Raw genomic sequence first — 15,059 nt, 5'->3', positions numbered from 1 at the left:
AAGCCTGCAGTGGGCAAATCCTCTGCTTTTGGACTTGCCCCACATGTTCCCACATGTTCTCTTCCTGGCCCTCCTTGATCTTGCCAGATGTTACAAATGTACATTTCAAGAAGTTTGCCATTTGCTATAGAATTTAGGAACCTTTTTTGTGCAGTGCTAGAGCAACATCAGTGAACACCACCCAAAATTTCCAGGAGACCACTGGTAGATTTTAAAAAGCTTTATTCTAGCAATACAAGCATCTTACATTCACTCCCTCAATCACATCAACCGTACAAACCAAGAAACCCTACTTGTTGTTGGCCAACTGATTAAAGTGGGTGGGAAGTCCAGATAGCTTTCTGAGATTATCCTTGATGGAGTGGAAGATAGGACTTCAAACTTCTCTTTTCTTCACTTCCCCTTTATAGGCAATGTTGGAATATCTCAGCATGGCCCCTTGAGTTGATTGATGGTTCTTCATCAAGCTACAGAGGTCATTCACCTTTGTAGGTGTCATCAGGATGGTCTGGTTTTGCCCATAGGCTGTAACTCTAACCTCAGGGAATGCAAGAAACTTGTCGGAGTGATGGATTTAAGTAGTTTCCCTCTCCTTCACAGCCTGGTACATCTTGAAATGCCTCTGAATGTCTTGTGCAACCAGATGCCATAACTATACATCACTTTCAAAGAGTGCAGCACTTCTACCCTTTAAGGCCTGGCCATTAGCTTGTACGATACTGTATTATATGTTAGTACTCTCATGTTTGAGGTTTTATTCTCATGTATCAAGAGCCTATGTGGTGGTGAAAGTGCTGGGTAGAAGCAGAGAAATCTAGGTTCAAGTCCAGATTTGGGCCAGACCCCTTCTCTTGACCAAAGAACTGATGTGATGGTGGGATGGTGATGAGAACACTGGGATTAACCGTGGGGAGACTCAAGTTTAAGTCCCCCTTGGCCATAGAAGAAACCTGGTTGATTTTGGACTGCTCTCAGCCCAACAGGTCTGTGTAGGATGATGGTTAAGATGCTGGACTAGAAGTGGGGGATCCAACTACTAGTGTCATTTAATCATGGAAGCTTTCTCAGAGACTTTGGGACAGTCATTCTGTATCTGCCCAACCTATTTCATGGGGTTATGGATTTAGGGAAAATCTTTTAAAACAGTGATATGTATAAATCTATATATGTTTAGGCAGGAAGGCTGAATTCCTTGGAACACCAGTGTGGTGTAGTGGTGAAAGTGTTGGACTAAGAGTGAGGAGACCCTGGTTCAAGTCTACTCAGCAACTTTCAGCCTAATCCACAGGGTTGTTGTGGGGAAAAACAGGAGGAAGGAGTGCTATGGACATTACCTTGAGCTAGAAGAAAAGGGAGGGAGGGAGGGAAGGAAGGAAGGAAGGAAGGAAGGAAGGAAGGAAGGAAGGAAGATCTAATCTGATAGCCATGAGGGTCTTCTGTGAGAAGCACAGTCAAGCTAACAGAAATATGAGTGTAAAGGAAGAAACTCAGAAGCAAATAAACAAATGAAAAAATGACACAACTGCTGAATTCCCATAAACAAGCAAGCAAGCAAACAAACAAATGATGCAACTGCTGAATTCCCATCCCTTCTCTTCAGAGATTCCTCAGTGGGAATCCTTGGATCAGAAATCTTTTCCAGCAGCAAATTCAACCTGCCCTCCTCTTCCCTTCATCCACAGCCAGTCATCCTGACAGCCAACATTAAACCAACTTTTCTCAAAGATGCCTTGCAAGGAGAGAGAATTTGAATGGCAATCAGCCACTACAAGTCTGCACACTAGCTCCCTGGCCTGCTTCCATCCCATGTATAGGACCAACAGAGGCTCTCTTTCTGGTCCAACAAGGACGTTTCTCAATAAACTGTCCTTATTCATAAACATTCTGGATACTTCCTATATTCTCCCTGAAGAAAATGCCTTGTTCTTTGGGGAAGTAGAGAAAGTAAAGCCATTTTTTTATATGGCTTTCTCAAAGAGAAGTCATGAAGTTGAACATTCTTGAACATCTGCCACTGCCCTTGGGATGTCTCAATCACGTAAAGCACCCTTTCTAAGGCACCTTCTGCCAAGCTGAAATGCCAGGGGAGAAAGATTAATTAACCAGAGAGCAATTCCACAAGGAAGCTACCTTTTGTGAAACATATATAACCTTTTATGTTATGTATGCAAGATTTTTCATCAATGTGGGCCTCCTGACGCTGGTCCAGTCATGACTGGAAACTCTGTTGTCAGGCTGGATGGAGTTTCACTACAAATTTGTGATAGACAAGAATCTGGGTTGTCTCACTGCACACATTAATATTTTAGCCACAATCACATTGGTTCAGCTACTAATGGAGCAAGTAGGCTACCCTTCACTGGATGGTTGAAATGGAGGCCTATCAATCATCTATTAGTTGATTGATTGATTGATCGATCGATCGATTGATTATGTGCCGTCAAGTTGGTGTTGACTCTTAGTGACCACATAGATTTTCTCCAGAAAACCATCTGTTCGGAATGTTTTAATTTTCATTTCTGCACTGAAGAGGAAGTTAGATTGATGACCTCAAGGGTGTGGCTTTTCAAGTGTGTGACTTTATGATTCATTTAGTTCCTTGCTAATTTCCACATTCTGCAATTGAATCCACTTTATGAGGTCTAAATGTAATTTTCCCATAGAGCCTTTTAAGAAGAAAACGGGCGTAGCAGTAGTCTTTTTCATTTCAGATGACCTGCCAACACCTCTTCTGTTTTAATTCCTTGAGTTTTAGAAGCATCCATCCTCTTCCAGTGCATCTTCAAATGAATGACATTTCTTTCATGACAATTTAAGCATGGGCAATTCACTGTAGCACACACCAGTTTTGTACACTGTGACTTCTTGAAGGAAAAGAAATACATCGTGCATTTCTCTTGCATCTTTACTTTGTATTCCTCCTATAAATAAAGAAATTTTAGTTGCTGGAAGGTGGTGGTGGGTGGTGGGGGAACCTATCTCCATTTTCATTTCTCACAAAGACAACTTTAAGGAGAGTTTAAGTCAAGCTACCAATGGCAATCTTTGGGGTCTCTTGTCTCCAGAGCGAAGTGGGAGTGTTACATTATTGTGATTCTAAAAAGATAAGTTGGGAATAACTTCATTATTTCCAAAGACTCACTAGAATTCAGTCAGTGATTATTATTGCAGGCTTTGGAATTCTTTAAGGCAAGAATTGAATTGCACAATATAGGGTGGATGGTGAAGGGGATCTACATCTGTCATGACCTGTGTGGGTGTGGTGGATCTTGCCTCTGGCAAGCAAGTGAAGATCGGTGCCTGCTGTTTGCCATGATAAGCTGCTCCAATTACACAAGGCTGGTTCCAAGGGTGGGGCCCCAAAACAAAGCTAAGCAGGGGGAGGCCTGGTCAGTACCTAGATGGGAGACCCCCAGGCCACCCACTACCACAATAAGGCAGCATAGCAGGACTCGGGGAGGGAGGTTAGACCACACTAGGAAGTTGGGGGGAAAAAACCAACACAATGCCAAACCACTTTAGCATTATTGCCACGTGGACCTGTCTATAATTAGGTTTGAGTTGAGTAAGACTCAACTTTAAAGCCAATACTATGATCGAGTACACAAAACTATTGGAAGTGATATATAAGCAAACATACTTCTGGTTCTTCTTTGCTTGTGCCTCACTTCAGCTCCAATGTGACTTGGCCATCTTTTTTTCTGTGTGTCTCCATGACATTGCCTTCATCTCATCCACAACCCTTAAATGGTCCTTAGGTGAGCCAGTGTTAATTTTCCAACGTAATCCAACAGAAGTCAGCAACAGCCTCAAGCTGTGACAAATCATGTATTGCCCTGGAGGGATGTAGGTGGCTGCTGTGACTTGAAAGAAAGGCAAGAGAATCTGGATTGAGATCATGAATGGGGACAGTCATTGTCACCTGGTGTTAGCCTTCTGACGTAGACCAGACAGGAAACACAACCAGATGAGATAATTCTACTTTATTGCAAGGCTACATTAACAGAATCTTGCAAGTCTGAAAGTACAAATCTCCCACTGTCTCCTTTACAGCCTGAGAAGCTAGGGAGGGTCCCTCCTGAGCCTCTTGCCCAGCCCACTATCCAGCTGTGGGCTGTGCTGTCTCTTATCTGACCATTCCCTAAGCAGCATCTCTTTGCCCCGTCTCTCAAGGACTTTCCCACACACCAGTATACCTGGGTGTTTGGGGTAGGATGGGTGGAGGATATTTCAACTCAGTGAAGGGAAAAAGTCTTATGAAATGTTATAGCAGCCATATCCTTTGCAAGACTCCTACAACTGTTTGAATGTTGCCCTGGTGTCTCCATGTACGTGTGTGCTTATATCACTGCTTCACTTTGCTGATGGTTGCAAAGACCTGGCACACGCATGCATGTTTTCGAAGCAGCCACATGACTCTCCCAAAACACATGGCTCTTGTAACCCTTCAAAGAGAAAGGCTCCACTCTCACTAACACACTTTGCAAAGCACAACTTTCAAAAGTACTACCATGCATTCTATCTAATCTTTTGTGTGAAACCACTGGGGTGATCTGAAGTCTTATGTCATCATTATAGTCTGTTCCTTCATATTCCAAGGAGGCTGTGAAGGTGTTTTCAGCAACCTGGTGTTCTCCAAGTATGTTGGACTTCAACTCTTGTAATCCTCTTGTTCGGTGGGAATTATGGAGGGTTATCTACTGTATCTTCTACCATATCTACTGTACCTTCTCTTGAGCAGTCCATAATGCTGGGAAAGGAGGAGGGAATGAGAAGAGAACAACCAGCAGCAAGGTGGATTGACTTGATTACAGGGGTAATGGGTGCACCATTGGAAGACCTGGAGGAGCAGGTTGGGGACAGGTCCATCTGGAGAAGATCAATTAATGGAGTTGGTATGAGTCAACACTGACCCGATGGCACATTATCATCATAACCATCTATTGTATCTGGAAAGTATCAGGCTGTGGAAGGAGGCTAGAAATTTGGAGTTTTTTCTAGGCACTGGAAGGTCAGGGAGATAAGGTGATTTATAACTGAGTGTTTTACATAAATAATTTAAAACACACAATAATAAGCATGCAACATTGGTAGAAAGATGCAAGGGACAAAAGGCATGTCATTCCATGAGTACTAAGTTTCAAACAGGAGAACAGAAAGTCAGATTTTTGTGGCACAGGAGGGCAAGTGTCTATGCCAGCTTGGACTGCAAAGAAGAGGCATTTCAAGGGTTGGGCACCATACCTGAGGAGGTCCTTCTTGGATAGCACACCCGTCCCAGACATGAGACATTGAGAAAGGATTTCTGCATAACTGTTGTATACCTCCCAGAGTCACTTTCATGAGATGAGTGGCTATTTTGTTGTTGTTTATTCGTTTAGTCGCTTCCGACTCTTCGTGACTTCATGGACCAGCCCACACCAGAGCTTCCTGTCAGTCGTCGACACCCCCAGCTCCCCCAGAGACGGGTCCGTCACCTCTAGAATATCATCCATCCATCTTGCCTTTGGTCGGCCCCTCTTCCTTTTGCCTTCCACTCTCCCTAGTATCAGCATCTTCTCCAGGGTGTCCTGTCTTCTCATTATGTGGCCAAAGTATTTCAGTTTTACCTTTAATATCATTCCCTCAAGTGAGCAGTCTGGCTTTATTTCCTGGAGGATGGACTGGTTTGATCTTCTTGCGGTCCAAGGCACTCTCAGAATTTTCCTCCAACACCACAGTTCAAAAGCATCGATCTTCCTTCTCTCAGCCTTCCTTATGGTCCAGCTCTCGCAGCCATATGTTACTACGGGGAACACCATTGCTTTAACTATGCGGACCTTTGTTGTCAGTGTGATGTCTCTGCTCTTAACTATTTTATCGAGATTGGTCATTGCTCTTCTCCCAAGGATTAAGCGTCTTCTGATTTCCTGACTGCAGTCAGCATCTGCAGTAATCTTTGCACCTAGGAATACAAAGTCTTTCACTGCTTCTACATTTTCTCCCTCTATTTGCCAGTTATCAATCAAGCTGGTTGCCATAATCTTGGTTTTTTTGAGGTTTAGCTGCAAGCCAGCTTTTGCACTTTCTTCTTTCACCTTCATCATAAGGCTCCTCAGTTCCTCTTCACTTTCAGCCATCAAAGTGGTATCATCTGCATATCTGAGATTGTTAATGTTTCTTCCAGAGATTTTAACTCCAGCCTTGGCTTCCTCAAGCCCAGCTTGTCGCATGATGTGTTCTGCATACAAGTTGAATAGGTAGGGTGAGAGTATACAGCCCTGCCATACTCCTTTCCCAATCTGAAACCAGTCCGTTGCTCCATGGTCTGTTCTTACTGTTGCTACTTGGTCGTTATACAGATTCTTCAGGAGGCATACAAGATGACTTGGTGTCCCCATACCACTAAGAACTTGCCACAATTTGTTATGGTCCACACAGTCAAAGGCTTTAGAATAGTCAATAAAACAGAAATAGGTGTTTTTCTGAAACTCCCTGGCTTTTTCCATTATCCAGCGGATATTGGCAATTTGGTCCCTAGTTCCTCTGCCTTTTCTAAACCCAGCTTGTACATCTGGCAATTCTCGCTCCATGCATTGCTGAAGTCTACCTTGCAGGATCTTGAGCATTACCTTACTGGCATGTGAAATGAGTGCCACTGTTCGATAGTTTGAACATTCTTTAGTGTTCCCCTTTTTTGGTATGGGGATATAAGTTGATTTTTTCCAATCTGATGGCCATTCTTGTGTTTTCCAAATTTGCTGACATATAGCATGCATTACCTTGGCAGCATCATCTTGTAAGATTTTGAACAGTTCAGCTGGGATGCCGTCGTCTCCTGCTGCCTTGTTATTAGCAATGCTTCTTAAGGCCCACTCAACCTCACTCTTCAGGAAGTCTGGCTCTAGCTCACTGACCACACCGTCAAAGCTATCCCCGATATTGTTATCCTTCCTATACAGGTTTTCTGTATATTCTTGCCACCTTTTCTTGATCTCTTCTTCTTCTGTTAGGTCCTTGCCATCTTTGTTTTTGATCATACCCATTTTGGCCTGGAATTTACCTCCGATGTTTCTAATTGTCTGGAAGGGGGCTCTTGTCCTTCCTATTCTATTGCCTCCTTCCACTTCTGTGCATTGTTTGTTTAAAAATAATTCCTTATCTCTTCTGGCTAACCTCTGGAATTTTGCATTTCATTGGGCTATCTCCCCCTATCACTGTTACCTTTTGCTTTCCTTCTTTCTTGGGCTACTTCTAGTGTCTCAGCAGACAGCCATTTTGCCTTCTTGGTTTTCTCTTTCTTTGGGATGTATTTTGTTGCCGCCTCCTGAACAATGTTGCGGACTTCTGTCCATAGTTCTTCCGGGACCCTATCTACTAAGTCCAGTCCCTTAAATCTATTCTTCACCTCCACTGCATATTCCTGAGGGATATTAGTGAGCTCATATCTAGCTGATCTGTGGGTCTTCCCTAATCTCTTTAGTCTGATCCTAAATTGTGCAAGAAGAAGTTCGTGAGTGGCTATATGAATACAATAAATGTATGTATGTATGTATGTATGTTAGTGTTTGGGCAGGTTCCTCCTAGGTAGGTGATTCCCAATGTATCAAGGCTGAAATCATTACCATCATTTCCAAAACCTTGATGGTAGTAGATACTTAACCTTCATAACTTGGTTAATCTTAGTAAGTGTTTTGGTGGCTTAGCACATGCGTGAACTCAGCCTGTTTGGTTCATGTGGAGATGTCAATGTGTTGTGCAAATCCAGAAATGGATTAGTGCAGCCAACTTGTCAGGGAATTGTGTAAACACAATCTCTGGATGGTTTGCTCTTAGCCTTTTGACATAACAGTCCTTCAGATTCACCACTTGGGAGAATTCCAGGAGCCCAAAGGAACAGGTGGAGCCCAGACAGGTTTTGCTTTCTTTTCACAGGTGTACTTACGTTACTCTTTCCTGGAAAATCTCAACCTGATTGCCCAAACATGCCTCCATTCTATTCAATGCAGAGAACCTTCAGCTGTAGGGTTACCATACCATATATGTTGTCTGCATGCCTTGGTTGCCATCTAGCAGGCATCTGGATTTTTGCCGACCAGATTTGGAGGACATATTCAATTGAAACATGGAAGAGAACAGGCTGAGCCTTGCTGAAGACGAGGCCGTCAAATAATACAAACCAGTCCTGTGCCATCTTCAACATTTTACTCATTTGCTTCCAAGAAAGCTTTATAATTTCTTCACAGTTTGAGACCTGCAAATCCAAAGGCTTGTTTCCTCTTAGATGCACCTTTCTGAGACCCTTCAGTGAGAATCTTAGCTTGAATCCACCACCTTTTAAGTACATGGTATTGGATCTATAGAAAGGGCCTTCTTCATGGTGGCACCCAACTTCTCTATTTTGCTGTTGTGGCAGGAGATGTCTATTTTCAGATACCCATTTAAGAATCTACATTTTAAAGAGATGAAATATTCAGGTGTTGCATTCAGTGGTTACTGCTATTATCTTTAGACAAATTTTAGTGGTGTTTTCTATTAATAATAGAAAATTCAACAGCACTAGTATCTATCTGTCTGTCTGTCTGTCTGTCTATCTACCTATCATCTCTATCATCCCCATCTATCCCTCTCTCTCTTTCTCCATCATCTATTATCTATCATCTATTATCTATCATCTTCTATCTTTCTATTTGTAACTCCTGAGATACCCCCAAAAGGTAAGTTGTATTGTTAATAATTTTGGAAGTTGTTGTTGAAGATGTAAAAATTGTGTATCTTAAATCACCTTATGATTTAAGCCAACTGCTAAAGAATTATGTTCAAAATGTGCTTTTTTAAATATACAGCCAATTTTATATTTGCTGCCTACAAATGCAATAACCTGGCCTTTTCCACCTACTACTTCAGCTACTTTTGTATAAATTGAATGATAATAATGGGTTCTTGACATGGCTTTTCTACTTCGCCATGAGTTAAAAGGTAAAGGTAAAGGTTTCCCTTGACATTAAGTCCAGTCATGTCTGACTCTAGGGGGCGGTGCTCATCTCCGTTTCAAAGCCGAAGAGCCGGCGTTTGTCCATAGACACTTCTGTGGTCATGTGGCTGGCGTGACTGAACGGAATGCCGTTACCTGCCCGCTGAAGCGGTGCCTATTCATCTACTTACATTTGCATGTTTTCGAACTGCTCGGTTGGCAGGAGCTGGGACTAGCAATGGGAGCTCACCCCGTCACGCGGATTCGAACCGCCGACCTTCCGATCGGCAAGCTCAGCAGCTCAGCGGTTTAATCTGCAGCGCCACCGATAACCAAAAAAATGTGAACTTGTTCACTTAGCTTCTACTGCCTCTTGATTTATTATATGGGATAAAGGCAACCCCTTTCTTCAGCACTATGCTTTTTAAAATAAGAGCTTTGGAAAGGTGGGGCCATTAATGAATTCATTTGATTTAATAAAAGGCTTATGGGGATAATTTGATGCTCAAACAGGGAGTCCTGTGCAAATACTGGCTTAAAAGCTGGAGCTGTCCAGAGGTTCATCAGGAGCATGAAAAATGTTTTCCTGCCAAGATAAGGAAGGATCTGCATAGGAGCATCCAAAGTGTGTGTGTGTGTGTGCACGTGCGCACACGCGCACCAAAACCTGCAAGATGGTAGGCAGGGCAGGGCTTTGATTGTGACATCATGCCCACCATCTTGGAGATTTTGACACACCCAGACACAGAGCCCTGCAGACACCAGCCCAGGGAGCAGCAGAACCTTGAATGGGGTGGATCGTATAGATCAGGCTGAAAAGTACATGAGAAGGTGATGCCATTGGAAAGTCAAGTTCTGCCTCTAGCCTCAGGAGCAACCCCATGTAAGTTGGCCAAGCAGTTGAATCCCGGGAGCCCTAAGGGACTTAGGGTGAAGATGATTGTTCAAGATCCATTGTGTTCTGGGAAGAGTCCCACTGAACTGGATTTGGCTTGCTTCAAGTAGACAGGATGCCCTGATAGCAGAAGCATCAGAAGGATCTGTAGTTGCACCTCAACTGAAATGCAAACTCTTCTCCTTGACCTGTGATGTCAGGATGCAAGCACAAAAGGGGCTGAATTGCAAAAGCATCATGACAGTGATGATGTCAAATTTTCATAATTTGCCCCCCGCCCCGCCCCTGACAGCTGCAAAGGTCCATGAGGAATTGAAGGGAAGATCCACCATCAAAAATGGTGGTCACTTAGGTTGGGTTCAGACCTTGGAAATGCAGAGATAGAGGCAATGAGCTGCCACCAACTTCATCTTTAAATGGGAAACTAAATATGTGGCTTTTGATGCTACAATGGCTGCAAGTGTGGAAAATTCAGAACTAAAATTACATACGCAGCCCAAGTTAATGTGAAATTTCACCCCAACAAGGAAATTGTCAGTTGCTTACATTTCTAGAGGGCGGGTTTTAATATAAATCCATCTCTTTGAAGCACCAGGAAGGAAACCCGATTCTCTTTGATATTTACTTCTTTTTTCCCCCTTAAAACATGCCACCGTTTTGCCCTGGTGGCATTCAAGGAGACTTAATCAAATCACGAGAAAGCACTGATAGAATAAAAATGTAAAATTGCTGATAAAATCTGAGCAGGTAGCGTTTTACATGAACCAAGAATGAGAAAGGAGAAGTGTGCAAACAAGCAATGAATAGAAGGAAACCAGTCATGGGTGTCTTCACGGGGAGCCAGAAATGTCACGATGGTGGCCACAATCATATGATTGCATGTGAAAATGGTTGGAGCTTCTGTCACATGGTTTTGGCTACCATCTTGACTTTTTTTTGACACCCCAGAATTCCCTGAAACCAGTAAAGAGATATGGACCACCTGGCATCTCAAACATCATCCTGAGATGATCTCTTGTGTAAGGGAGTTCCATGGGCAACATTCTTGCCCTACTTTGTCCTTGCATTGGAAATGAAGGAATTTGGAGAGGACCCAAGTGGGACAGCCAAATTAGTTTTTGATTTTCTGCCCTCTCCATTTCCTGGAATTCCTTTTTCTTTTTTCTCCTTTTCACTCAAAGCCTGTTCACATGAGAAATTGTTTGCCAACTCTTCAAGCAGATAAGTTTTATGAGTTACTGTGCTTTAATTTCCCTCTTTTGGATGATGACAATCATATCCCTGAAGTGGTGCAGATCTCTTAAAATTCAAAGCACTGGGCAGGAGTTCCTCATGGACATAGATGAGAAGAAAATTTGGGTACCATGTCAGGACTGGTACCTGCTGTCATGAGCACTGATGGCGAGCAGGAGGGGGCCCCTATCCAGGGGGGGAAATGCATGCGTAGTAGTGAGGAGTTGAGCAGCCATTCAAAGAGACACAGAACAGACCCACCTTGACCTTCCGGGTTTATCTGTCTGGGTTTTCTCACGCTTCTTCAGTTTGGTAGGATTTTCTGTGTAACGTAGCAGTAATAAAACACTAGAGACTTATTTCTCGCCTCAGCGTGGTTGCTGTTAGGACACCTGCTATGGAGAAAAGCAGATGCTTGAGAAATGGGTGAATTTCTGGATCCAACTTCCTGACCTCCACCCCTTGACTCACTCTTCCAAAGCTAAGATGAGACTTGAATGGTGTAACAGACAATTGTTGTTCCTTGCTGGGTTATGGTGGGACAGGATTACGGTTAGGCTCTCTTAGATCTTTTCCATCTTTTTCCTGAGGATTGGGAATATAAGCCACTTTGAATTGGTGACGATTGAAGCAGAGTAAAAGCCGGAGTAAATAAGTAAGTGCAACCAAAATAAATGTCCAGTCTTTATTTGACCACAAAACTCAGAGCTCACTTGGTGATTTGGGGCTGAGCATGCTGTCTTTCTCTCTCTCGTACACAGCCTACTCTACTTCACAGAGTTAGATAAAATGTGTTCACCCAACATGTTTTACCATGTCAAGTAAAGACCCAAACTGCGTTAGTAGCTCATGTTCTCTTGGTCTTTCATGTTCGCTTAATTTTAACTTTGCAAATCATCATCACCATCATCACCGTCTAGAAAATTCAGGTAGTTTATGGTTCCATTAATTGAAAACAGGTGAATTCAATAACCAAGTTAAGTGTGTGTGTGTCTGTGTATCTGTGTGCCTGTGTAAAACCATTGATGTCCCTTGGTAAAGTCAGGATAGAAGTATAATTTATTTATTTGTTTCTTTGTTAATCAAAGTTTATGGCTGCCCATCTCACAAAAAGTGACTCTGGGCATTTTACAACAATCAGTTTTTCAAAAAATGCATATATAAATAGTCATATAAAAGGTAAAATCAGTATTTAAAAATTAAATATTGTTAAGAATAAACAATATTTTATTGTTTATTCCCCTACTGGAAATGTCCATCCTTCTGTCCATCCAGTGAGATCCTTCTGGTAATTATTATTATTGGCCATCTCTGGATTGATTATTTATTTATAATTAAACTTGTATGCTGCCCAACACCCAACAACTCTGCAGAGATATTTGCAGAGATTCACCAGCCCTTGCTTCTTTGTTATTTCACTGGGTTTGCAATGAACTACTCTCAGGACTGAAAATGAAACAACAACAACAACAACAACAATAATGAACAATTGACCATCTGATCAGGGGCTGCAGCAAAATTTCACAAACTGACTATAAGCAGCACCATGACCCAGTTGCCAAAATTATTCATTGGAAACTTTGCCAGAGGTTTGGATTTGAATGTAGCAAGAACTGCTGGGACCATAAATTGAGAAGGATTTGGAAAATGAACAGGTTAAGATTTTATGGGATTTAAAATCTAAAGAGACAGGCACCTTATTCATAACATGCCTGACACAGCAGTTGTTGAAAAGAAGAATGTCTGGTTTGTTGATGATGTTGCTTTACTGGGCGATGCTAGGATTGAGAAAAAGCAATTACAAAAAATTACAAAATACTGGGACTTGCAGATCAAAGTTCAACACTTATGGAAAAAGAAACCTGCTCTTATACCAATTGTGGCTGGAGCCCTTGGTGCAATACCTAAAGGATTCCCTCGATGTTTGGAAATTTTGAATTTATCGGACTTGAACACCCTAATTTTACAAAAAAATACCCTGCTTGAAACTGCTTATATCTTCAAATGCTACTAGCTTAATAATTCTTAGGTCCTTGGTTAGGACTTGAATTATTAAGTTTTCACCAGTTTTTGACTGTGAATCTAATTGTGAATAATAATAATAATAATAATAATAATAATAATAATAATAATGTATGTGCTGCCTGACTCCCAGCAACTCTGGGCTCCAGCTGCAACTCACAAAAATTTAGTTAATCTGGGCTCCAGCTGCCTTTTTTTAAAATGTGTTTGTCAGAAAAGGTGCTACCAGACTCTTGATTTCGTGCAATCTGCCTGAGGAAGGCTCCTAAGGTTGCATGCTGTCACCATCTGCTGGAAGCATCTGGACAGACTTGGGGGAAAGTGTTAGTGCATAACGAAATGAAATGTGTTCGTTAGAACGCATTGCAGCCCATGAGCATTTGAGTTCTGCAGAACACTTTTGTTAGGACAGAGCTGTACAGAAAGAGCAGTGGGTGAAAGAGAAAAAATAAATAAAAAAGCATTACCACCAAGTCAGATGTAGTTACTTTTGATGGACTGGGTGGCCTCTGTTCTACAACTCTTGTCGACACATGGTGGGTTCACACAAGACCTTTAGGATACCTAAGAGGCTGTGGCTCTATTCACATGTGCTTAGCTTGGTTAGCATTAACTTTGGCCAGTTGTGTTTTTTTTTTACTTAAGCAGCTTGCACAAATTTATCCCTTTGGAATAGTTTATGTATTTGAACCCAGAAAATGGGCTAATTTAGTAACCAGGTTAAGGGTCTTACGGAAATTCAGTACAGGGATGCCACCTTTTCATTCCTAGCATCTTTCAAAAGTGTTACAGGTAATCCTCACTTAACAACCAGAATTAAGACCAGAATTTTGATTGCTAAGCAAAGTGGTCATTAAGCAAATCTGACTCAATTTCACAACCTTTTTTGCAGCGGTTGTTAAGCAAATCACTGCAGGTGTTAAGCGAGCCATGTGGTCGTTAAGTGAATCATGTAGTTCCCCATTGATTTTGCTTACCAGAAGCTGGCCAGGAAGGTCAAAAATGGGAGTCATAAATGTGAATCCGTTGCCAAGCACCCAAATTGTGATCATGTGACCGGGGGAGATGCTGCAACGGTCGTAAGCATGAGGACCAGTCACAAGTAGATTTTTTCAGCACCGTCGTAAGTCCAAACCATCACTAAAGGAATGGTTGTTAAGTGAGGACTACCTGTATAGTAGGGAACTGATACAAAACTCCTTTGCAGAATATTAACCTATTATTTGTTTTGTGCATTATTTTAGTATAATACTAAATCTCTACCTATCCCTGTCCATCCATATCTATACATTTTCCCCAGCACTTACTATTTCAAGGCCTAAAGAATGCAATAAAGATGCACATTTCTTGCTTCGTTATGCAAACTGGGTGAGGATTTGACTCCAGCCTCACCGCAGAGGCTCTCCTGGCATCTCCTTTACATTAAAAAAAAAAAGATGTACAGGTGCAGGAGGTAGCTGAGTCTGCTGATTCTGAAAACCTAAGCAGGGATTGCCCTGGTTCATCCTTGGATGGGAGACCAGAGCACAGGCTGAACTGGGAAGGCCAGTGCAAAAGATTTCAGTATCAGGAAAGCAAGATGGTTTTAATTCCTGGAATTAATAGCATCACAGCTGTTCTTGCTTGGAGATGCTTTGAAGCGGAAATGGCTCTCGCTCTGTGATCTTTGGCATGCAATGCCTTCGACTGTCTGTTCTTAGAAAGATGCTTTCTCCTGCTGGGCCCCAGATGATTCTCTGTTCTGCAGAAGTGAACAGCCATGCCATGTGCTCCTCTCGGCCCACAAAACCGCCATCCATCCCCTCTCCCAGAGAGAAGAGCTGATGGACTGATTTTCACATTCTCTCGGATTCTTCTACCCAACTCGACATATTCTTTTGAAATACATATTGAAGCTTGATGCATTTTTGGTCCACATTTCTCCACATCTGTGCATTTTTGTTGGCAGTTCTGCCA

The sequence above is a fragment of the Candoia aspera genome, chromosome 2 (assembly GCF_035149785.1).
Source record: "Candoia aspera isolate rCanAsp1 chromosome 2, rCanAsp1.hap2, whole genome shotgun sequence".
Taxonomy (NCBI): Eukaryota; Metazoa; Chordata; class Lepidosauria; order Squamata; family Boidae; genus Candoia; species Candoia aspera.
Note: the sequence above shows the minus strand (reverse complement) of the source record.